The sequence below is a fragment of the Chiroxiphia lanceolata genome, chromosome 1 (genome assembly GCF_009829145.1).
Source record: "Chiroxiphia lanceolata isolate bChiLan1 chromosome 1, bChiLan1.pri, whole genome shotgun sequence".
In the NCBI taxonomy this organism is placed as follows: domain Eukaryota; kingdom Metazoa; phylum Chordata; class Aves; order Passeriformes; family Pipridae; genus Chiroxiphia; species Chiroxiphia lanceolata.
The window spans coordinates 93,513,811-93,539,414 of NC_045637.1; the positions used below are offsets into that span (position 1 = coordinate 93,513,811).

The 25,604-nt window shown below is 38.3% G+C and overlaps 1 long non-coding RNA gene across 2 annotated transcripts; it reads left to right on the plus strand.

Annotated features, from left to right (window-relative positions):
- Positions 1-14,430: 14,430 nt before the first annotated feature.
- LOC116790960 lies at positions 14,431-23,095 on the plus strand. Of its 2 annotated transcripts, XR_004358569.1 has the most exons (4): positions 14,431-14,476; positions 14,703-14,785; positions 19,308-19,442; positions 22,876-23,095. It is a non-coding gene; the product is annotated as an uncharacterized LOC116790960 (long non-coding RNA). The 2 variants fall into 2 exon arrangements; XR_004358570.1 differs by lacking the exons at positions 19,308-19,442; positions 22,876-23,095 and adding an exon at positions 16,369-16,507.
- Positions 23,096-25,604: the final 2,509 nt, after the last annotated feature.

Sequence of the window (25,604 nt, forward strand, 5' to 3'; positions counted from 1 at the left end):
TTTATAAAGCAGACTCAGGTATTCCAATGCATGTTGATCTGCCAGCTAATTAGCACACATGATTGCACACAAAGTAATAGAGATCATTAGAAAGGAAACTAGTAAGAGACATTCTTTAACTTAGAAATATGTTCCTTCTACCAGAACAAAATAATCTAGACTTACTGAGCCCCTGAACACGCTACAAAAATCAGCTTTTCTCTGCCGTGAAGGTATAGTCTAATTGTAGGGTACACTTTTTGCTGCAGACCTAGCTGGCTGTTGCTATGAGCATTAAGACTTCATAGTCAAAGACAGAATGAGATTCTGAAGAAATGTCTGATAGTATCCCCAGCACCCTAAACATAACACTGAGGTTTCAGGACACCTAATATTGGAGTCAAAATACTTGGCAGCATTGCAATTTTGTTCCTTACTTTTATCTCTGAAAAGCAGTTCTGAAAAGCCTCCAAAGATGAAAATAACTGGGTTTTTTCAAGTTTTGTTGTTGTTGTTGTTTGGATTTGTTTTGAGAGGTCTACAACATAGTACACAAACGTATAGTATAAACAAATGGAATATGGTATAGAAATTCTTGAGTATCTTCCTAATATTTAGTAAGTCCATATGCAAGAAAGAAGGGTTATACTCTAAAGTATAAAATTCATCTTGCATTTTTAATAAAACAGGGCATGTATTCAAGAAAGAATACTACCTTCCTCATTTTTATGACTGTTATGCTAAAATATCCTACCAGAAAGTAGTAAAGGATTCATTATGAAAAGGTAAAATAGGGACTTTCTCTCTTATACGTTTCCCCCAGAAACATCAAGCCAAGTTATTATTCGTTTTCTTTTAGTATTAACAAGCTTAATGAAACATCTGGTTTTTTTAGAAAGAGGAGAAATGTTATAGACTAACTTCTGATTATTTTGCTCACAGACCACAGCATGCTTACCTTTCTCATTTGCCAAGTCTGTTCTACACAGCTAAGAGAAGTAGCTTTGCTGTCAGGTTTTACTACAAGTTAGTTTCCCAATGGAATGTAAACTTCTGTCATGTTGATATACCCAAAATTATTGTATACAATCACACTAAAGTAATGCATCAGATGATGGTCTACACAAGGAAGCATATCTGAAAGATTACAGTACAAACGCACATTTACTTTCCTTTGTCTTTGCTTTTGGCCAACCCCAGACAGGCAGCGAATCACAGAATATCAGAGTCATGGAACTGTTAAGGCCAGAAAAGACCTCTAATATGATCGAGTCCAACCATTAACCTAGAACTGCCATGTTCACCACTAAACCATGTCCTCAAGTGCCACTTTTACACATTTTTTTAACACCTGCAGGTGTGATGATTGCACCACTTCCCTGGGCGGTCTGTTCAAATGCCTGACCACCCTTGCAGTGAACAAGCTTCTTCTAATATCCAGCCAAAAATATAACCCAAATGAAGGAAGGATCCGGAGGCAAGCAGGAGGCAGCCCCTTGCATTCAATCCCAATTCTGATCAGCTCAAAAGAGCAGCTTAAAATTTTCCCTTGTAAATTCAGCCTTAATTCTTTACTGCAATGTGAATATTTGCTACTTAATGCACCTAAAACATACTTAGGCCCACATTTTAGCCCTTTCCCAGCAGTTATATTCCTCTTGTCCACTGCTTCCATAATTATTCTCTGAGTTCCTTCCAAACCGCCACTTCATTCGGCATGTGGTGTCCTCCCTGTACAGAACTATTCCTATTCTTTAAACTGTTCAACCAAGTGAGCTGCATAAAAGCCAGTTCAGACCTTTCTAAACACTTCACAAGCATATTTATATATTTCTGCTTTAAACTGGTTACATCTTCATATTAGTACCCACATTTGAAAACACATAACAGGATCTACTGATACTCCATGCAAGGAATGTGGACAACTCTGTTCAGTGCTAAGCCTTCCCAGAACAGCATGGTTCCTGAACCACCCACAATCAAAATCTGCTGATGGTAAGTTTACAGAGCTCCTATTACCTTTCCTTTTGGAGAACAAATGCAGACCCTGGAAAATAACTGTGAAAACGACTGCGCCCTAAAGATAACAGAATCTTTGAGCTCCTAGTGGCAACTTTCTCTATTTTTACAGATGAGCTGGCCATGGCCTGACAAAATGGCAAGACTGGAAACCTGGGATTCAGACACTTTATCTGTACTCTGGAATTTGAAGAGAAGTAGAAAACTGATTCATTTCACCTTCATACTTGGCACGAATTGCTTTCTAAACTGCATCAAACTGTTAAGTAACAGTGAACGGTTGAAAATAAAAAAATCACCTTCAGCATTTCTTCCCTGCCTACAGAAGGTGAGCAGCAGCAGTCCAGCAAAGGCTGCTGTCACCACATGCTCTGCTACTCAAGCAGGAGCATGAAATGAAAGGTACCACTCAATGGGACAGGGGCCGCCTGTGGCATAAACAGTCTATAAATCCGACTATATGTTTGAATTATGTCAAGAACTATCACAATAAAAATTATATATAAACATGGACATTAAAGAAAAGTTAAATAACTTGAATTATAATCAACCACAACCAACCCACTAATCAACTCCACACACAAACGCCTACTAATGTCTGATAATCTTCCATATTTTTGTCATATGGAATGACTCACTTCACTGCACTTTTCCCAAAAATAAGAGGATAAACAGCAGCACACAACTTCAGGTTGCCTCTTGAAGAAAACTTCAGCAATGCTGATTAAACAGAAAGATATCACTCGTAGCCCAGGATTACCTGAGAGCAGGAAATCACTGAAGACTAAGGGAGTATTCTGGGAAAGTATCACTGCATGCCTGCCCTGGATGACTGCAGCTCATCACTGTTGGAGACCAAGCAACGAACAAAATGGATGTTCAGACACTCTTGTGCCAGAACTCTGCAAGAGAGAAACCACCTCTCAAATGCTTATAGAGCATATATACGTTATAGTGCACAACAACATCCAAACTTTCTGTACTCATGTAAGTTGAGGAAATGTGATCAACCTGGTTTTGCAAGTGGCAAACTGAGAAACAGAGCAACTAAGCAAGTTCTCCAAAACACCACAGGAATTTTGAGGGCACCCTTTGAGCCACAGTTCTGAGGTTAGAACATGGTCATGATTCTTCTAGAGCATGAATACAATCAACAACTTCATATCTAGTAGAGGTCATGAGCAACATGATTTTGTGATCTTATTTTCATTTGACAAAAATCCTACTAAAACTTTGCAGATGGTAAACCAGAGAAAAAGTTTCCTCCCAACCGCAACTAAAACCAGGTGAGCTTTTGAATGTGAATAAAACAGATAAAAAATAACAACTTATTTCCTTAAAACATTCTTTAAATAAATATATCTACATAAAATAAATGCAAGACTACACATTTTATTTACACATGTATATGTCTTATAGTTCACTTCTACAACATTATACACAAGTTTATAAAGTCAATCCCTTCCACAGACAGGGTTTGAGCAAAAAAAAATCACAGTTTACAGTTTAGTTACTGTAAGAATTTTTTTGTAGGAAAAAAAAAAAAATCAGTCTGTAACCACTCTTTTCCCAAATAGTAATTCTGACTTAGAACTAACCTAACAAACTGTTATGATTATCAAGTTATCATAAACACTCCAATTTTTTCACAAAGTTTCTGACACCTGCCAATCAAGTATTTCAGATAAAGGCCATACTGGTCACTTACTATATGCATTCAGAATGAAGAACATACGCAAAAAAAAACCCTCAGACACCAAAATCTATGGAAATTGTTGTAAAGAACACTAAGACTTTTAAATTAGTAATGCATTTTAATTACTACAACTTTTCCCATATTTAAAGCTTTGACTTTAATATATATATTTTTTTGTTTTATTTAAAGCGAAAAGCTTGGGATTTGTCACTCAAGTGTTGACACTTTAAGAGCAAGGGAAAGAGAGGAAAGGTACCAGTTGTTCTCATATTCATCATAAAGATCAAAATAAAATGAGAATCAAAAACACTGAGCATGGCAGAGATTTAAAGCTGAAATGAAACAGCCCTGGTATGCTCCAAAAGAAATTTGTTTTGAGTAAGTTAACAGCCTTTGAAATATCAAATACAGAGACACACATTTTCATCATTTTCCCTCTCTCTCTGCTATTTAAAGTGCATAGTTAAGGAAGAAGAGAAGAATGGAAAGGAACTCAAGCCTGACTGCTGTTCACACTTTAAGCTGTATGTTATGTACACAGAGTTTTACTGTGAACTCACTTGGAACAGAGCTTGTGTGAAATTTTCTTACTAAACTCACATTTTTCATTCAACAAAATGCAGTCACTCAGAGGGTATCACATGTACAGATGCCATTCTTCATTGGTGATCTTTCCTCCTACCCCAATCTTATTAAAGCCTAGTAGTCAGGAAACTCAGCTGGGGTACATAGCCAAATTTAAGCCTCCAGCCTAGCTGTTTCACAGCAACGAGATTATCTAACCAACAAGTATCTCCCCTTGGGTTATGGAAGGCAACAAGTCATATATCTTAAGCCAGTATCCCGACCATGGACTCTTCTACAGTAATGTGCTCCCTCAATCCTACCCCAGCTGAAAAAATTGGATATAGAAGTTCAGCATCTTCAGAGCAGTGAGGTGGAGGCCTAGAGATGGAGGTAGCAGTCTTGCTGGCTTTACACGCTACAGTCTGAAGTCAAAGGGAATTCAATAACACTTAACCCACTCCAGTGTCCTTGAAAAATCCCCATAAGTGCTTATCCTTATGTGTCTTTTTACACTTGAGTGCCTTGCATAGGTTCTATAAACAAGAGATACAGAAGTGTCTCGCAGGCGAAGTAGAGAAGACAGAAAGCAGATTCTCCAAGGCAACCTATTCAGTGTTTACTGACAGTAAAGCATCACCACATGGCATTTCCTCTAAGTGGTAGGTGTCTCAGATTCTGGGAATGACATTCTTGGGAATTCTTCCCATGTCTGCTCCTTTGAACAGCGTTATGAAACTTCATTTTATGAAACAAGATTTTATGTTAAAATAATTGTATAGTGCATCTACTTCTCAAATTTTATGTCACAATCACAGGATTATCCTGTGTCTTAAATGAAGTATTTGTTATGAGAATCTACTTCATTCAAAAGCCTCTTCAAATTAATTACCAATGCACTGGCAAAAAAACCCCAAAAAAACCACAAACAAAAAAACCCCAACAAACGACAAAACGACCAAAACAGATCACAAACATATAAGCTGAAACTTAAGTTACCTCACCCAACAGCATATGTCCCTATCTTTTATAACAGATATATTATCTTTAGCTGAAACTGCGTGTCACTATTCCACCAATGACAGAATCTAGTTCAAGTTTTTATATAATTTACTTTTGAGGTTTGTACTCCTGGTGGGGGCCCCTATTCTTCAGTTGTGCTGACTCTAGTATTTACCTAGCTGTATTCTTGATAGGATTCTGTCAATATTACTAATGTTTTTTTAAAAAAATCAAATAAATAGTACATAAATTTCCAAAGTATTAAACAAACAAACAAAAAAGCCTATAGGTGATTTTAACAGCTCTTCCTTAAAGTATTACTGTGCAAACAGTTGAATTGTACAGAGAGAAAGTAACTTCTGGAAGTGAATAAAGCTGAGCAGTCCCATGTTGTGTAATCTCTACCATGTATCTGCTCCTGAAAGGTCATCAGCGTAGAATCACAGCCTTAAAATTATAAACCCCTTGCTTTCTCCTCTCCATCTGTGATCAGCATGCATTCGTCCTGCCAAATTCCTCCCTACAGGAACCATGGGCCCCTCTCCTAGCTTCAAAACTGTGGTTTGAACATTCTAGTTCTCATAGAGTTCTTGAATATACCACTTTTCAAACATTATTTCATGCACAGTTTTATACTAACTCAGCATCAGATGCATCAGATAACTGAAGTAGTAAATACCTTTTTTTTTTTTTTTGTGGACTTCAAATATTTTGGGAGGTTCAAGTTGGATATTAAGAAAAATTTCTTCACTGAAAGAGTGGGTAAGCATTGGAACAGGTTGCCCAGGGAAGTGGAGGAGTCACCATTCCTGGAAGTGTTCAAAAAACAAGTTGACATGGCAGTTCATGATATGGTTTAGTGGGCATAGTGAGAATCAGTTGAGGGTTGAACTTGATGATCTTAGAGGTCTTTTCCAGCCTTAATGATTCTGTGTTACCTGAGACAGTTTGAACAGTCTGCTAGGTGCAATCATATCTTTTCCAAATTCTGATCATCTGCCTTGTTGATTTGGACTATAAACTCTGTTGGGTAGGCACTATTTACACACAGTGTTCACACATTGTGTAAACCACTGGAAGCTCTCACTTTTCATTGTTCTTGAAGGTAAAGAAATAATAAGAATCAATAACGTGCTCAATTTTGTAACATTTCCAGTTTTTTGCATTGAAAATCTTCTGGTTTGTTTAGATTACTAAACGTTTCTGCTCAGTTATCTCTAACAGTAACCACTTCACTTGTTAATTTCTGGTAAGAGAGACTAGTTGGAAACAAAAAGTCCAATGCAGACAAACAGACCAAAAAGAAGTATCTCTGAAAAAAGATATTGTTATCATTTGGATAACCATGTTAATCACATAGTGCAGTACACACTACAAAAGATTTTTTTTTTTAAAAAAATGGCATATTACAAGATGTTAAACAAACATATCTAAAGTTTGTAGAAAGAAGGCAGCCATTGAAGAACAGAAAGTAGTCACAAAATCAAGGAATGTAGTACCAGATACAAAATAACACGCACAATTCAGGCTAAGTATGCCAATTTATCAAGCAATGTCTGAATGTCTGTGTTGGTTTTTTTGTTGGCTTTTTTGTTTGCTTTAAAGTGGACTGTTAAGTGCGAGTTGCAATGTAACCTCCCAGCACCACAAGGTAAACCATGGCTGGGTGCTGCTCAGTTGTTTCCAGAAGTCACTATGTGACTATACTGACTGGTTATAGCAAGAAGAGTGCTTCGCCTGATAAATGTACATACAATGACACTGAAGATATAGAGAGAAGAGACATAAACAATATATTTGAAACTGATGATGACTCTGAGGAAGAGCTGGAACAGAGATTAAAAGTGGATAATAGAGATGCAACATGTTATATCATGAAATAACAAAACAAACATTCTTGTCTGCTGGGACATTGCTTCTCAGTTGTTTAGTGATGGCAATTTGTGGGTAAGAAGAGAACTTGAACATTGCTTACTAATCCTCCCACACTATTGAACAAACAATAGTGATCAAAGGCAGCTGGCTCCATCTCAGAGATATCTAAAAGGGAAGTTGGGGTGGACAGAACAACATCCCAGTGGGAAAGCTCATAACCACTTTGAACCAAAACAAAACAAAAAAAGATCCTGTACACCACCAAATGATATAATAAGAGGGGAACAGGAAAGGGAGATGAGTGTCACATCAAAAACTACACAAACACTTTTGGTGGGAGATAAGTGACTGTATCCTAAAGGCAAATACACATGCAGTCAGATACACTGTGTCTTACTTCATGCTATCAGTCATCTAATATGTCTAACCCCAGTAGTGACAAAGGACAGGATAAGACTTGAAATAGGTCACAGGTAAATATCTATGCAGTTTATCAATAGATGAATCCCCTGGAAATCACTGAATTGAAATTGCATGTTTCTGAAAGATACGCAGTAGTCAGCCTACAATTACAGGCTCTGAACTAGAATTGCCAGGACTAATTTAACAGCCTTTGTTGCAGAGGTAGTTGGACAAAGAGTAATCAAAACAGTCCATTCTTGCCTTAAAATCTACTACGTGGTCCCTATGATCCTTCTTACCTCCAGCCACATGAACAGTATCAGAGGAAAAACACATTTCACATTGTAAGAACAAACATAAACCCACTCCAGATATTGTGAGGCCCTGCAAAAAAGCAGGGGAATTGGGAAAAGCAAAGAATTGGGAAGCACATATGAAGTGTTTGAGGAACGAGGGAGGATTCAGCACTACCTCACATTTAAAGGAGGTAAAAGATGGAGAAAGTGGGGGAGGGGAAGACCACCAAATCCCTCCTGTGATATGGTAAATCCTCAGATTACGAGATACGGGGGCGGGGAGGAGTTTAGGCAGTAAGCTGACAGAACAGCCCTTGCACCTCCTCACTAGACTAATTCTCCATGAAGATATTCAGCTTCAGTTTACATTTGTTATCAGGTCAGCTTTCTATGCAACCTAAACAATAAAATGCATGTAGGAGAGGAGGAGGAGGACAAACTGAAAGCATTCTAATTTACCACATAAAGCAGGGACAGACTAATTCATGTACTATTCCTACCCTCATTTACACAGGTAAGAAAGAGAAAAAGGGAGGAAAAACTCCTGAGAGGGAAAGAAAAAAAAAAGGCGCCTTTTTATTTTGCTACAGGACCCCAGGGAAGGGCCCCTGAAGCAGAGGCCCTGCTTTTACAAATGTTTCCCTTTCCTTACACGGTTCCTTTAATACAAGTAAAAATTTCAAATTCCTCATTTGTTTAGCCTGAAATCCCTTGCACATTTCCCACAAACTACTTCCTTTTCTCTCTTTTTAGCTGGACTCCCTCTCTTTTTAATGAAGAGAAGTTCAGAGAGTTTTTCCCATGAATAGATGGCGGGCACCTGGGAGTTATGAATTTTAAAGTGATCATTTTCTTTCAGCCCCGCTGGACAATGGGGATCTCCTTTTGACTCACTTTCACAGCTTTGAGAGGCTCTCAGATCAGCCACATTCCAATCAGACTGGAGTCAGATCAGAGCCAGGCTGGACTGCATCAAGGTCTCTCGCACAGAAAGACAAGGAGCAGATGGCCAACACTGAGCTCTCCTCCCCTTTTCAGAGTGCAATGGAAGGCAATGTGGGAAAGCGTTCCCCCAGCATTGCCTATTGATTTCTGAATAGGACCACCACATGCCACCAGCCTGTAGGTATGAACCTCTGTTAACAGATGGTGAGATCATTATGAGCAATTAATTCCTTTAATGTATCAGTGGGAACATGTTGGAAAGGGTGATGCAAGCACAGAGTGAATAGTGAACTTCTCATTCCTTGGGGAGAGCTGCAGCTACATCACTGAAGGATGGGAACAGTCTTTCAAGACCCTGTACATACTGAGAACCAGAGTTAGCCATTTGGTCCACAGACACAAGGCATGGTTTTTATTAACTAATCATCCCTCCCTCGTTGATATGTGATTAACAACAGATTTCTTTCTAGGTCATTTTTGGAGAGACAAACAAATCAAAACAATGGGAAAAAAATCCCTAACTATCAACACGATAGGAACATAGGGAATTCGGTTGTAAAGATGATGAGGGAATATTGCTACCAAACTTTTTGTTACATAAAATTTGATTTAGTCTGACTATAAATTAGGAAGGAGACAGGCTATTTTGAACACAACTATGTGTATATAAATAAATGAGAAGAATTCATAATAGGTCGTAGCACTGAAAATAGAAGCATAGAAAATAAACCCTTAGCAGGCTTGCCAGAAAGTTACTATGAAAGGATCTTACACATAAGCTATAGTTTGTACAATTTGAATATAGATATCATATTGAAATGCAGAGAAATCCACAGAAAAATTGCATATTTATTGCTATTCATTGTGATCTCAGTAAATTAAAATTCACTGTGCTAATAACAACTGTTAAGAGCAAGACATTCCTGCATCATCTGTTTTACATGCATTTATACGACAGGCTTTGTTGTGGAGGTTTTTTTGGTTTTTTTTTTTTCATTTTGGAGACAGGAGGAAAAATTGAAAGCACAATATAGATGGCTAGTTAGCTCTTGGTCTTAAAGATGACAGCAGAATGTGAACAGGAAATACAGGCAACTATTCACTTATTCATATTTAAATGACACTTTTTGCTTGTAATTAAGACACTCAAGTCGTGTCTCTGTTCATGAAATTTACATAACTGTACAATAGCTTGCCTAAGTGAACAGCAAATGGTAGTTAACCTTGAAGCGTATTATCTTAATTGAATAAATCTGGCTTTAGTTCAATAAATTTAAACAGAAAGATATCTTTAAACTACTAAAATAATTTTTAAAAATACATTTGCTATACACGTTAAGATGGCTTGTTGTTTTTGTCCTGGATTTTTATTTCTGCTGTAACACTGGTCCTTTAAAAAAAAAAAAAAAAAAAGAAACCATTGCAGAACAGCAAAGACATTGATACATGTTTCCTGTTTTCTCCTTATTGTTTGCGGTTTGAGTCAGTGTCACATTCTGGAAAGCCTTGATAAGAATATCAGAATATTGAATCAAAATGTATAACTTGCCTCTTTGAGATAGTCCCTTACCTACTTTCCCTGTCCTTATTGGACTTGTGTTCTTCCCCTCCCCCACCATATACCAGCTGAGTATCCCATCACACAGTGAGAAACCTAGGTGGGAGAACATAGATTTTTGCATAGGTTAAATAGGAAAGCCACATTCCACCACTCTCCCATTTAAATCAGATTTACATGGGTTGTAAATCCCCTCAGAATAGAGTCATTCACAAAGGGCTCAGAATGATCCTCTCACAACACTGATTACATTAAATCAGTAGCAATCATGTTTCTCAGATTATGTAGTTACAGCAAAAGAAACTGTGCAGCATATTTATATTTGTGTGAAATAAGTTAATGAGAAGCCACCTGTGCCTTATATCAGTTTACAAGAAAAAGCAGAAGAACACAGGTGTTTTCAGCAATATCTCTATGTATGTTTATATGAATTTGCAAACACAAAAAATGAACATATTGTTACTAAATTTAGCCACATACTTACATAGAGGAACAATATTTTGGATTTTGTTTAAAAAAATACAAAAGACCATTAAAAAGACCAATCCTTTTTTTTTTTTTAGTATCTTGACCATCAGCAAGAGCTGTAATTTGGGCTTTTCTCCCTCTCACAATGTTTTCCATTGTACCTTATGCAATATAGACTATATATGCTCAGTTCTTACCCACATTGCTGGTAAGAAGCATTCACACTTTGAATTACCATTTTTCCCAGCATCTAGCACTACTCAAAAGACAGCACAATAATACACTAGAAGTGCCTTTGCCTTCATTACTATACGAAAAGCAAATTGTCTTTGTATAGAGAAAGAGTGGCATACTAACTCTTGGAGTAGAGAGAAGGAATTTGCATCAGTAGCTGACCACTTCATAGATATACAGGCCAGTTTCTTCCTCAGTAAGCAGACACTTGATGTTTTGGGCTTTTTATGTCATTAGTTGTACTAGAATGACTCCAAGAGGATCATTTGCTTTTGCTCTTAAGGGGAACATCCAAGATTACCCATAAATGGCTTTTGGTTTTTTGCTTGAGGTTTGGAGGGGAAGGGAGCACATTAACAAGAAGTGCTTAATCTCTTGACTCGATGCACCACACCTAAAATGAAAGTAAATCAGAAAACCTCATCCTTTCATTGGGATCAATTCAGGAAGCACATAATCAAATGATGAATTATGCAAATTCAAGAACATAAATTATTTTTGCAATAGTTGAACAACTGCGCTAGAAACTTATGTGTTCTAACGAGGTTTTTCCAAATGGCATTACTGTGGTCTTGAAATCAGGCAAGTTAAGGGACAAATATCCTTCAAAGGTTGTTCTCAGTAACTCTATGTTTTCTTTTTCTTTCAAGTAGAAAAATAAAAATCAGTATGCATAAAAAGAGATTCTGGTAAAAAAAGACTTAAAACAAATACAGGACTTGAGAGGAGTGCAGCCTATTGCAATAATTCCAGATGTTGATGGATTGCAAAGGGAAAAAGAAACCTGGCCAGCAATTCAAAAATTACTCATACAAGGGTAGGAATCTAGTGACTTTCTTTGTCTCTCCAAGAATGCAGGTAATAAAATCTACTCATTTTTTCCTGACGAAGATTATAATTGTAGTTTGCAACCAAGACAGCTGAAATCAGTAGTCCTCCCCTAGTGAACTGAAGTGGCTCTGCCTGTCTTGGCACAGTTAAATGTATTAAGTCTAGATAAATCATGGTTTAGAGGCTTATGAAATCGAGCTATTTGAGAATACTCCTTGTGATTCTATACACTCATTGGGCTGGTTTGCCAGCACAAGCAGAACTGTGCTTCATAACCTTCGAGCAGAGGCTCAGTAGGAGAACTCCACTGGGCGTGTGCCCATAGAACCTGCATTCCTCTGCCTTTGAGGATGGATTTGGATCCAATTTCTCAGGTTTGAGATTATTTTCCAACTCTTGGGGGCTTACTGTTCAGTACTTAGCTACATGGACAGCTTTCCAAACTTAACATGTTATCTAGGAGCTCCCCATAAAGTCACAACAGCACCTCCTGAACTTTGGGTTGCTCTTAAGGTAGGAAGTTCTTGCCTGTACATTTCTCATTCTAACAATTTATGAGTATTTTATTTATTTTTAGGGAAGAAAAAAAGTGTATCTCGGATCACTTAATAAATATTTAGTATATATTAATAATTTTGAAAGGGTTTTAATTACCTTCCCTAATAGACAGTTTCTCTTCTCTGCTAATGTGTAGGTTCTTTTTAATTATCATGTCTGTAACAGCACTTTTCCATTACATGAGCACAGACATGACATACAATTAGAAATATGAATTACTTTCAATTAAGGAAAGGGAATCAGTTTGAATCTGAAAGCAGAGAACATTCTGGCAGTGGCAGTTGTGCAGATGGGGAGACACTCAGCAAGCTTCAGATGTCTGAGCACTTGATTCTGGAGACAAACCACTTCTATTGCCAAGAGCTAAGCTCCGGTCAGGACACAATGCTGTGTCCACAGTCCAAAAACTGACACAGAATAACTTAGCAATATGCCTACTCACAGTTTCACTCATTTTAGAAGTGCTGGACAGTGTCTGGCACAACAGAGAAAATGCAAATTGAATTTTGTTGCAAGCACACCAGTCAGAGTCTGCTGTTTGATTAGAGTAGCTGGTTTCAGTCAGATTACACACAGGTCCTTCCAGGACAACACTGCATTACCACTCCCACCAATAATTTCAAATGTAAAATAAGTAGGACAGCGAAGTCATGCTTCAAATTCACATCACTTGCATTTTTTTTAAGTAAATGTGCAAGATTGGATAGCTAGTTCATCTTGAACAATCACATATAAATCAAGTCATAACAACATTCAGCATCAAAACCTTTGGCAATAGAATGATCTATTGCTTGCATACCACACATATTAAGTACTTGCAAGCTCTCGAAGTTTTTGTTCATTTTTAACAGCATGTAAATGTCTTGTCTATAGTCACTAGCGTCAGCCAGTTCTCAGCAGTTCATTTTGATTGGAACCAGTCTGTAGATGATGAGGAGGCAAAGAAATACTAGGTATGATCAAAAAATCAAATTCCTAAAGCTCTGAACACAATACAGCTGTTTGCAGCTTAATCTCTTCTCCAGAACCGGTTGAAACACACAAGTCATAAACTATAGGAAAGATGAAACTACCATCTGGAACATCCAGTGTCCAGGAGTATTTGTACAGGTATTCTCAGTACGACCATTTCAGAGTCAGACTGTCAACATATAAGTTTTGTTTAAACTTGTATGTCAAAATATAGACCTGAAAGTGGAAGAGCAGCTCTTCGTATCAGACCTACCATGCTAAAATTCACTAAGGAAAAACCTTAGTAAATTCTCTCTGCTTACATATTGACTAAAAAGTACTACTAATATTAAAAGAACTTACCAGCAAGGTCTGAAGCATTGAATTCCTGTTTAAGAGGCACACAGGCATGCATGCAAAAGCAAAAACTCTGAATACTTAAGTTCTCCATAAAACACAAGCAAATGCTCAAACCATACATATTTTAGTGAGATTAGAGTGGGACTTCTGGGGAAAAAAGAAGGTTGTTTTGTTTGTTTGGGGTTTGGGGGGATTATTTTTAATTCTGACAGTTTGCTTGATCAGGACACTGACAAACCTGACTCCTTAAAATTAGCTTCTATTACCAGCATGAATATCTATGGACATAGACCTGGTTGAGTTCCTGTGGTGGGTTGTCCAGGTGCACAGCCAGCTGATCTATCACTCCTCATCCCAGCCAGACAGGGAAGAGAGTAAGATGTTTGGGATAAGGCAGTTTATTAAAGCAAAAGCAAAGTAAAAGCCTGCACACACAAAGTGAAAGATAATGCGGTTTATTCTCTACTTCCCATCAGCAGCTATGGTCAGCCACCTCCGAGAAGCAGAGCTTCAGCACATGCAATGGTTCCTCAGCAGCAGCCACTGGGGACAATGAGTGCCTGGCTTCTTGCTCCTTGCCTTAGCTTTTATATCTGAGCTGATGTCACATGGTCTGGAATATCCCTTTGGTCTATTTGGGTCAGCCGGCCTACTTGTGTCCCCTCCCAGGATCTTGCCCTCAACTGAGGAAGGAATGTTACAGTGCTGATGCTGTGCTCAGCAGTAGCCAAAACACCGGTGTGTTATCAACACCCTTCTAGCTACCAATGCAAAGCACAGCACTGTGAGGGCTGCTACGGGGAAATGAACTCCAGCTCAGCCAGACCCAGTACAGTTCCCTCACTAAAAATGCATAATGCTTCCACATGAGAATGCAAGTAATTTGGAAGTGTCCCTATTTCTCTCTATGTTCCAGTCTGTAGAACACTATGTTTTCTGGATTCATATTCTCTTTGTCCCATAGGACAAGTCCCAAGGAAACAGCGCTTCAGGACTCTATCACTGGACCTGTTTTATCTGAGTGAGAAACTTCCAGCCTTTCTATAGGTAAGGTGGATTCCCAGCCTGGTTGGTAATCCATTTCATAAAACCAGTTTAATCACTTCCTTCAGTGCATATATTTGACCTGTAAGCATATTTTTATGTCAAGGGTCTTGATAGTTATCCTCAATCCCACAACTTTATTTAACCACACGCTAGTCATTTAACTGGCTATTTCCAACTCCCAGAAAGCATCCCTGCAAAGCAGCTGGGGTTTTCTCATGTTACTGGGATAGATACTTCAACACAGAAATAACAACTCCCAGGTAGACAGGAAGAAAAGGAAACCAAAAGCCAAATCACAGCATGCTGCAACCTGCCACCATGGTCTTATCCAACAGAGTAGCAGTAACCAAATTATTTTTTTTTCTCTCCAAGCCTGTTCTGTCTGGGTGGCAAACAGCATGCAAACTTTGTCTTACCTTTCTCACAGAATCAGCACCCAACAAGCACAGCACACCTGAGCGTGCTTTCCTCACTACTTACTTTCAGAAAACCTAAAGATGCTAATTTTTGTCATAGGGTGCTGTGAACATATATATCATGCGGCTTTTATTCTTCAGTCTCTTTGATACTGCCTCTCTGTACATTCACGTTTGAATATACCAATTTTTAAAAAAAATTAATTGGAAGGCTACTCTGTTGACTAGAATTCAAAAATATACAAGCACATTTCTCAGAGAGACCTCGAAGAGGCTCCTGTTAGACCCAATGAGAGCATTAGGGATGAAAACGTATTTGAAGTTTAAGCTAACTTCAGGGACCTAAAAAAAAAAGAGCCAGCACAGAAAGCATGCAACTGCATGTCTTTCTTGTCTACAGTTGCCATTCTGATAGTGTGTCATGTTAGAAACACAGATAGCTAAAAAAGCAGCTATGCTATGCCAGCAGAAGCAGCTATACTACGCCAGCAAAGTGCCCTGCGAGCTCAGTTGCCCAGGTTTCATCTGTCATTCTCTGAAAGGCAATAAAAGTTTAGAGCTGCTTAGTAGCATCTTCCCTGACTTGCATGAAAAGATGCCAAGTAACTACTGATGATAAAAGGTATACACTTATGGAAGTCAAGTCATAGCAGAAACTTAAAATAAGGCTTGATTACCTGAACCTGTTGGAACTTTTGTTGTTTGATAAGTCACAGATGTTTTAATAGCAGCTTCAGAGTTCAAAAGTCCCTAAAAATAGAGCTGTTTCTTTTAGAGAAAGCTACAGAATATGCCAAAAGACAGATGTATACAAGTCCTTGGAATGGAGTCTGCCCATTTCTGGGCAATACTTTTATGCCTCAAACCCTATAGAAGTGCAGTACAAAAGGTATAAACTATATCATTATTTGAGGATTAACCTAATAGCTTCGATATTAATAGGAGTGTAACCCTACTGGAAAACAATGGGTTTGATGAAAGTAGCCTTCATCAGAGCTCTTCAATAACACATTGGTCATCTGTCAGCTGTTCTTCAGAACAGCCAGTTTCATACAATTCTCTTTTAGCAAAGGTATGGATGGTTAAAATAAAGGGAAAAAAAAAAAGGAGATTTTGTCTTCCCTCTTCCGATTGTCAGCACTCATGCAACATTGTTTCCAATTATAGGAAAGGAAAACATTGCAGAGAAACATCTCTCTGCAAATGCCTATTACAAACCCCCATAGTTTCAACACAGCCTGCGTTGAACCAGCCTGCCAAGAACCCCACAAGGCAGTTTTGCTTTGTCATGTGGATAAGGTTCAAAGTAAGGAAGCAAGAAAGGTGACTGCTGAGTGAGTTAGGAAGCACGTGGATCTGAACTGCTGCAACAGCCAGTAAAGATTTTCACAGCATGGATGAGGATTCAAGACTGCCGTTTTTATTTTCTTTCCCTCTCTGCCCTCCCATAGTATCCTCAAGTTTCAAAACACCCATTCCCTCAGTAGGAATACTGGTAGTCCTTCCGAATTCTAAATTCAGTGCAGATTGTAAAAAAAAAAACAAACAAACGTTGTATGCGCTATAAGGGTCAAAAAATTCCCTACCTCTGAAATAAAGTTTTCCACTGTAAGTGTCAGATAGCAAAGGATTCTTTATCTTCATTGGCCACACAACTACTTTTGCACATCTGAATTTGTCTAGTGTCAGCTGTTAGCTACTTGCTTGTTATGTTTCGGACCATTATTCCATAATCCATTTAATCTGTCATTGCTCAGTGCTGCTGATTAAAGGAGCCAATCCCATCTTTCTCCTTCATATTATGGCCATTCATTCCCACTATCTCCATTGCATCAGCATTAACCAAGCTAAATAACTGGGTAAGCGGAAAGCCAAATAATTGTTTGGTTTCTGCAGGTTAGGAAATTCATCTGGTAACAAACTACCTCAGTTTCACCCAGAAAGAATACAAAAACTAGAGCTGGCACCAGGGAGAGGCAGAAATAAGCAAATAGATGACAGTGGGAATGCCGTTTTCAGCAGTCACACTGAATTATGGCAGAGAAAACAGATCAAGGAACTACAGTAATAATCTGCTAAATTAATCAGTGTAACATCTCAATTAGGGGAGGATGTAGAGAATTCTCTGTTAATAGAAAACTAAATCAAGACTAGATCTCCAAAACCATGTGCTTAACTTCTTCCAAAGACACTAAAGAAACACCTGGGTAAAACACTATGGTTCGCTGTACTGCACTGACAGTATTCTGGCTTTTAATGATCTCTTCTGGCTTTAAAATCCATTCAACTTACGTGAGCATAGTCTTAACCTTCATCAGATACACTACGGTATTAGAAATTTATCAATCCCCTAAAAGTTATTTACATTTCTTAAGAAAGAAATTTCATCTTTTACCTGTGAATTTAACCCCTGCTATGAATACCCTAAGAACACAGACACCTTGCCTCTGAGGAGGAAAAAACGTTGAACTAAAAAAAATAAATTCAAGAACAAGGAATCGATGTTTTACAGGTTTTCACTGCCTCCTGCTGGCTTCGAAGCCAATGTCTTCCTGGGCATATGGTGTCAGGGTACCTGCCATTATTTTGCTCATGTTGCCATCAAGACAGATTCTCACAATTGAGCCCATAGAGAAAGGGTCATGCAGTGGGCTTCCAGTTCACAGGCTCAGCACTGAGAAATAAGCAACAAGGTGCAGTGCTCTTGATCTCATCTCCCAAGTGCACGGCTGGATGATCAAACAGACCTCTGGTCCTGCTGGTTTTGGCACGTCAAGTTTGAAAGCAGAATAAAGGCTGAAGAGCTACTCCCATAGCTCAAGACCTATTATCTAGAGGTGTTTCAGAACTTCTGTGACTTCTGCTCTGATGCAACCTCCTCAGTCTGACATCCCTTGGCATCCACAGTCCCTCTCTCAACAAGTGGCTTGAAGTGCCACTGAGGAACTGGCACAACAGTGGCATGAGCTGCCTGTTCTGAGCTGGTTCAATTAGCCTAAGTACGACATGGTATTGATGCAGTTCTACTGCTTGCAATGCACAAATTGTCTTTGTTGAAGTTAGCTCAGACCTTCATGTAACACTGCGCTATCCTGTGGTAACATACAACAAAAATTCAGGGAAAGGAAATTTTTATCACTCTCCTTCGTACGCACACCCCCCCCCCTTTCAGTGAGTATCCCACAGGCACTGTTGCTATACAAGAAGATTCAGGTTCCTGAATTCCAAAGAATTCACAGCCAGTGTCTAGCACACATCAACACGAGTGTTGGTTCTTGATGTTTCATTGTAAAGGTCTTAAATGTTAAATTCTGCTATAAATCATCCAACTCTGGCAAACTTCAAACAGCAATAGACTCCTCAAAATCATCTAGTTAGGCTGTGGGCAAAGAATAAAGTTTTATTCAAACCACAGAGGCCTACAGTAAAAGGAGAACTAAGAATAAATAAACAAAACCCTTTAAATAATTGGCTTTGCCACCTGCACACAAATCTTAAGGAGTTCAGCAGGAATACCCAGTACTTCCTCACAAAACATATACAGGATTACAGTTCCATTTTGAAAATTCATGATGCCAGTGTCATTTGAAGGTGGTGTTTAAGTTATTCAGCTCATTTATTTTTACACCATACCACTAGTTTGACACAATACATCTCTAAAAGCCCTTAAAAAATCTGACTGTGAGAAGATATTTGCTGGACTATTACACATTCTGAGAAACATGCGGGGTGGCCCTGTGAGGAAATCCGCAAGAACGTGGAGCTTCTTCCTCACTAGGCAGCTTCCTGCTTGAATTCAGCCCTCCAGACAACTATTTTTTCTTTCACACATGCAAACACCCTCCAGGTTCCCCAAGAAATGCCAAGTCCAATCTTTGTGGGTCTTAAAAGTCACCTGATACTTCCTTTCTTGATTTTGTGAAATAAAATACCTAACCCTGAGGATTTAAACATTTCTAACAAAAACTGAAACTCCCACCTTCCACAGCCACAGAGTTCTGCAATCCCTTTTCCCATGACAGTCAACCAGGACTTTGATGAACAGTATCACAGCCAAAAGACTAGTGGGTCATTTCGCTTGTCTTAGATATCCTCTTCTTTTCCAGGTCCTGCTTTCTCAAGTTGTAATACCATCAAGTACCACCTTATTTCTGGTTTGGGTGTTATGGTGTTTAGCTGTGGGATTTTTTAAATGAAGAATCAAGACAAATTCCAACAGTTTTGCTAAAGCAGCTATTGCTGTAAGTACACTTTGTAGTATATAAACTTCATTTAAAGACCACTCATGAATTAGAGATCTGTGAAACAGAATGTTACATTCTCATCTGAGGCTAGTGGGACAAAAAAGTAAGGTATGTAAATATATTATATATAAGGATATATTGGCATGTATTTTAATATGTAAGTCTATGTATTATGTGATTAAAACTAGGGGTCCCAGTCTTTAACAGGTCTCCCTGATAACACAGTCACATATTACTCCAAAACATGGAAGACAACACATTGCTTTGAACCAGGACAGTTGACCGAAGGTACATAAATAACAAACACACCCAAACCTACTTAAGTCCTGCAGTGTTTACACACTATTATATATACACAGAAGAAGGAGCTTCACAAGCTGCACTTTGAAAAAGCAACATTGTGGTCTGCATTTGTAGGACTTCTCATATTTGTTGATGTTTGATCAGTGTGGATTTTATTTCTAGGCTCCAACATTCCAGATAGGGGATTTGTTTTTAAACCACTGAGCTGAGCTAAATTCAGCTCTAATTATGCTCCCTCCCTCCTCCCCAACCCTGAGAAAATCAATTCAGTTCTTTAAATTTAATTTTTATCATGTCTGATTAATCATAAGGCAAATACTACCATTTACAAAAGATCAAGCAAAACTCAGAGTTATGTTTGAGACTGTAGCAAGTACTTGCTTTTTCCAAGAAAATCGCATATGGAGAGCAGAAGAGTTCTTGCACATCAACCAGAGCATATATCCTTCTGATGGAAATGACTTAAACTCAGTAAACTTAATTTTCAGATCAGAATTTATATATATTGTGCCTATTTGTAGATTATAGTGTCCCTCTGCTCATTTAAGGCAGTTATCTGTGAGGTATATCCCTTCTAGTTCTAAGGGTACAGAGGCTTCTTCCAAATCTTAGTCTCTCCCTCTCTTTTTTAAACATTTAAGAAAAAACTCTTTAAGTATTAGGCAAAATGCAGAAACTTTACCTCAAAAGACTAATTTGATCAGGCACACTACACAAGGATACTATGCAATCTATTTGCAGTATCTCTGTAACTATGCAGCTGCAAACACATGATCCCCTCCCAACACAAAGGCAAAGATTGGGAAACTAAAAATGGAAGTCTACTCTAAAAGAAAGGGTTATATATAAAGGATTTTTTTCCATCTTGGTTCTGGGTTTTATCCAAAAGAGAATGATCAGTCCCTCATTTCTTATTTATCACAATCCTGCACGAGCAAGATCCCCCATGGCATTTGGGTATATTCTCTAAACACAAAGAGGAAATGGTCCAGAGAATTTCATTCATCTCAGTATCTTTAGCTGTCCAAAAGTCAGCATCTAATCTAAACTAGACATCTAGGCTGCCTCAACAGAGAAAGAAGCATCTCCAGACGGTGATTCATCTCACCATAAAAGTAATATTTCAGCTGGGATGGGGGGAACGACCTGCAGAGGTAACTGGAGGGTATGATTGCTCTTTCCTGACCAGAAAAGGGGCCTTCCTAATGAGCATTCACAAACACTTAGTTGAAATCACAGAATTACATCTCCACGTGGCTCTACATCACAACACAAGATGTTTACATCCAAGCAAGCTTAAAACTAGGTAGCTGAGGGGCTGACAACACCCCTATCACAATAAAATACCACGTACAGGCACTATAAAGCTAGGCCTAAGAGCTCATATTATCAGTCCATGTGGTGCTCTACCCATAGGTGGATTGCTGCTTCTTTGTAAAATAGTTCAGGCCTGTTTGCCTAGGCCACCATCGTCACTGCCATGACTAATACAGAGGTTACAACACCTTGTCCACAAAGTCCTGTAAAGCAGCAGAGGCCTCTGGTTATTCAGTTATTTGGCTATCCTGCTGCAGAAGAGCATGAATACAATGGACCACTGTTGACTAATAAACAAGCCCTTCACCTGCCATTTGTGGGCTGATCTTCAGAGGCATTAAGAACAGCAGCCCTCTCAGTCTGTCCTCCAACAATCCAGCTGCAAAGAGGCCTCCTGTTTAAGGTATACTCTTCTGACAGGTTCCTTTTCCTCACCACATTCAGTAACCTGTGGCCTAAACTGATAACTTTTCCTCCAGTGAGCTCATTCTGTAAAAAGACCAGGATTTTTATTTCCTACCACAAAGAACAATCAAGCTAAGTATTTGACATGCTCATCCATTTAATAAAAGAGACATTATTTCCAAATATCACCTTCCCATCCTGAAACCCTATTACTAAAACTGCTGCTATGATCTGTAATTAGCAAATGCCTGTATCTGCTGAGCAACTGGTTACACAAACTGTCGCAAACATAGACAGTACACAGGAGTGCTCTTAAGGACATTTAAATAAATCCATGAGCATTGGGTAAACTTGACCTCTCGGAAGAAAAGCAATGAAATATGAAATTGGCACAGCTCAACAGCAACTGGAAGGCATTGCCAAACTGAAGCTTTCATTTTCACCTATAGAAGCATGCAGATTCAAGTGTAGAATTACTCTTTAACAGTAGCACCTGATAGTTGCTTGATAGTTCAGCCTCTTTAAAAAAAAAGTCAAGAATCTCCGTCATTTAGGCAGACTTGATGCAACAAAGACTCTAACGTCCCCCAAGGAGGAAGACATTGGGTTTGAGACGCATTGGGGTAAAAAACAGAACTTTCATCAGGTTATGGTGTTGTTATTGCTGATAACTCTGTCTTTCAGCATTATGAAGTTGACATGTTTCACAAGCACAGTGTTCAAATTTAACAAAATATGGGAAAAAGAATAAAAATTATTTTTTAAACATTTAGATAATGTTTCCAAGAGATCCTTGAAGATCAAAGGCAGAAGTCAGCTGGACCAGTTGTGCAGCACACTCAGTACAGGCTTCAAAGCTCAGAAATCCAGAAGTTGCACAACTGGAAGTTAAATTTGATTTATTCAGCAGCATTGTACTGGGAGGAGCACGGCAGTTTCTCAGTATTTCATAATAGGAACTCTTCTTTATTCATTCTGCCTAATTATATACTGACACTGGAAAATTACATTACGAGGGCAGTAACTTCTCTAAATAATTGTCAGTCAAAGACATTCTGCAATGCTCTGTGATGTCTTCCAAAGCAGGCTATTCAAAGACTGGAGACAGAGTTTTATGCCAGAAAAATTGGTTCATATACGATTGAGGCATTTTGTTTTCTTCAGCTTTGCATTATAAAAGCAGCTGCAACACCTGTTGGTCTAAGACATCTCATATGTGTTTCATTTATATTTTGGATCAGTCACTGGAAATCTGGCCCTGACACTAAAACTGAGATATGAAAACTGGCCAGAGTTAAGAGCGTTTGTGTTTGGCTTGCTTGGAGTTAACAGAATGTTTTCTTTGTGTAAGAAACTAGACAAAAGTTGCATTTTAGGTCTCAAACCCTTGGGTCTTATCTTGCAGTTTAACCATTGAACTGAATTAATGCAGGCTCACTACACTGCTTGGGACACTGGGGACTGGGCTCCAAGAGCTGGTCACACGATGTTCATGATACACCGGTCAGATAGGAGAGGAGCAGGAGGTTGGATGAGTTCATCTGAGAAAACACGGGATTGAGGAATGGATGCAGCCAGCTACTGGGGTACCAAAGACTATTAGCAATACAGCAATTAAATGAAATAACTACAATGTTTCAAGCTTTACATGCTAGGGAGACTGACCTAGTCAAATTTTCAAGGCTATCCATCATTTGATATTCTGATTTTTAGTAGGAATGGAGGAATGAACACACAGCAAAGACCCTGAAGTCTCTCTCACCTGTATATCTGAATACTCAGATTTTCTAGATCAGCCCTTAATATTGGAAAGCATCAAGTAAGAATTTAAAGAGTAGAAGAGTTAACCACCCTCAATCTTCCAAATCAACAAAAGAGAATTTCCACAGAATTACACCTACTAAGCATCTAATGCCAAGCCTAGTCCTAGTTACAGTCCCTCACTTTAACATTTCTGTGGTAGCATGCAGCAGATTTTCTGACATGCGCTAGTATATATAGCAACTACTCTGTCAAGGCTGCCTTGAAAGGAAAAGTAAAAATCCTGCTCTCACACTTGCTTGAAATACTGTCCTTCTGAGATGCTATTCCAGATTTGATGGGGAAAAAGAGTACATCTGAAAGGTTTTGTGGAAAAACATAATGGTGACCATTTAAAAGCAAACAGAGAAGCAGCTGTCTTTTTTTTCACTAGTACTCATTAGCTATTCAGTTACAGCCTCCTCCAAAACCGTACTGTACAGGTGAACACTTTTTACCACGCTGATAGAAACAGCGGGATGTATTTTGTCCATATACATAAAGTCTGTGAATGGGTATGCAGAGACACACTCTTTTCATAAGCCCAGACTTCTGTTAGAGTAAGATTTCCAGATTCAAATATTTAAAAAAAAAAAAAAAAAAAAAAAGGGCAAGCATATAATATTCTTGCCCAATTTGATATTCTTATTTTTTCCCTCATGGAATCATCCTTTAAATAAAACCTTTTCATCCCATGCTTCACAGCACATCTGTTCAGTTCTTCTTGGTCCCCATGACACACAATGATGCCCCAGCAGTACTCTGGGCATGATGTGATAATATACTGGCATAGGTCCTTGAAAGAATAAACAAAGCAGCGTAAGCACACTTTCTGTTTACTTGAATGGGAAGATTAGCTCAGTACTAGATCTTCTGGCTGTGCTGACTAATTGTGATTTGCTCATCTGTGCAGATTTTCCAAGGAAGTTCCTACTATGCACGATACACTGAAACTGCTCAACAAACATGAACTGAGATTATGCCAGTATGTTGTTTGATCCCATATTATCTCACACAGACTAAACTCCTAGTGACTTCAAATGAAAGTTTACCTCAACTGCACATTTCTGGCCAATGCTTGTCCTCAAGCACAATTGTAAAACATGATAAAAATGAAGTTGCAAAGGACATAGGATAAAGATGAAAACAATTCTATCAACCTTTTTTTGATAACTTTTTTTTTGGCAAAAGATAAAAGTGATTCCACACATATGAGATAGAAAGAATAATCAAACCTGCAGACTAAAATATCTTATATACCCACACCTTTTTGAAGATAACTCAGTAAGTCATTTCAGCCATTGCCTTCTTCTTGTAATATACCCTGGTTTAATTACTGAGAATAGAAAACTTCTGATTATCCTGCATTAGGGGAATCACACCAAAATGCAGCTGCTTTATGGTCAGTTTTCCATTTCTATCATTTCTCTGAGCATCTGTGCACAATGTTAGTGATTATGAGTTGTACTATTCATTCCCCAGCAGGAGAAACAGTGCCAGAAATTCTGCTGTGTATTTTGCTTGGCAAAAAATAGAACTCCCTCTGGAAAAAGAAAAGGGAATGAAAGCACGAAAAAAAAATAATGTACCTGAGTCTGTTACAATTTTTGTTCTTGTTCAGGTTTCCAAGTGCAAGCAGGTGAAAGCAAGTCTTGTACAGTTCAAACATTAGGACAGAACAATAGGAGGATTTAAGTGTGGTCATACACTGTGATATGGCATAACTCTAACAAGCTGACAGACAACATTTCTGGGTAATTTTACTTTTCCCCCCAGTCTTCAAACTACTTGAACATTGGAGTAAAAAAATCAAATCACATATGTTTTTCTATCCGATTTAAGGTTTTGAAAAGATCTGAGAATTCATTTTAAATTTCTGTCAGAGAACTTCAAACAAAGAAAATATTTTTGGACCATAGTGTTTAGCAATGAAACTACCTAGCGACAGATAATGGAAAAAATATCTTCTTTTTTAAAATCAGAGTACGGCAGTGGCCATGTAACAGTTATTTATGCTGCTTTTCATATTAATTGTAAAGATATTTCTGTAAAGACAGTATGGAATTTTTTTCTGTTTTATCAGAGTCCAAATTTTCAGATCAATTTGTGGAAAGAAAATTGTCAGAGACACTGTGTGATCATTTACGGGTTGATAAGTATCCTTTACTGCCTTCCTGAAGTCAATCACACTTCTTCAATTTAAAAATGTAGTAAGATCCCTATGGTGACAGGTGTAGTGTACAGTAATGGACCCTATTCTTCCTTTATTTCCTATAAAAGAATTTTCAACAGAAGCTAAAGCTCCCTGTATATAGTGCTCTGATGAAATACCCC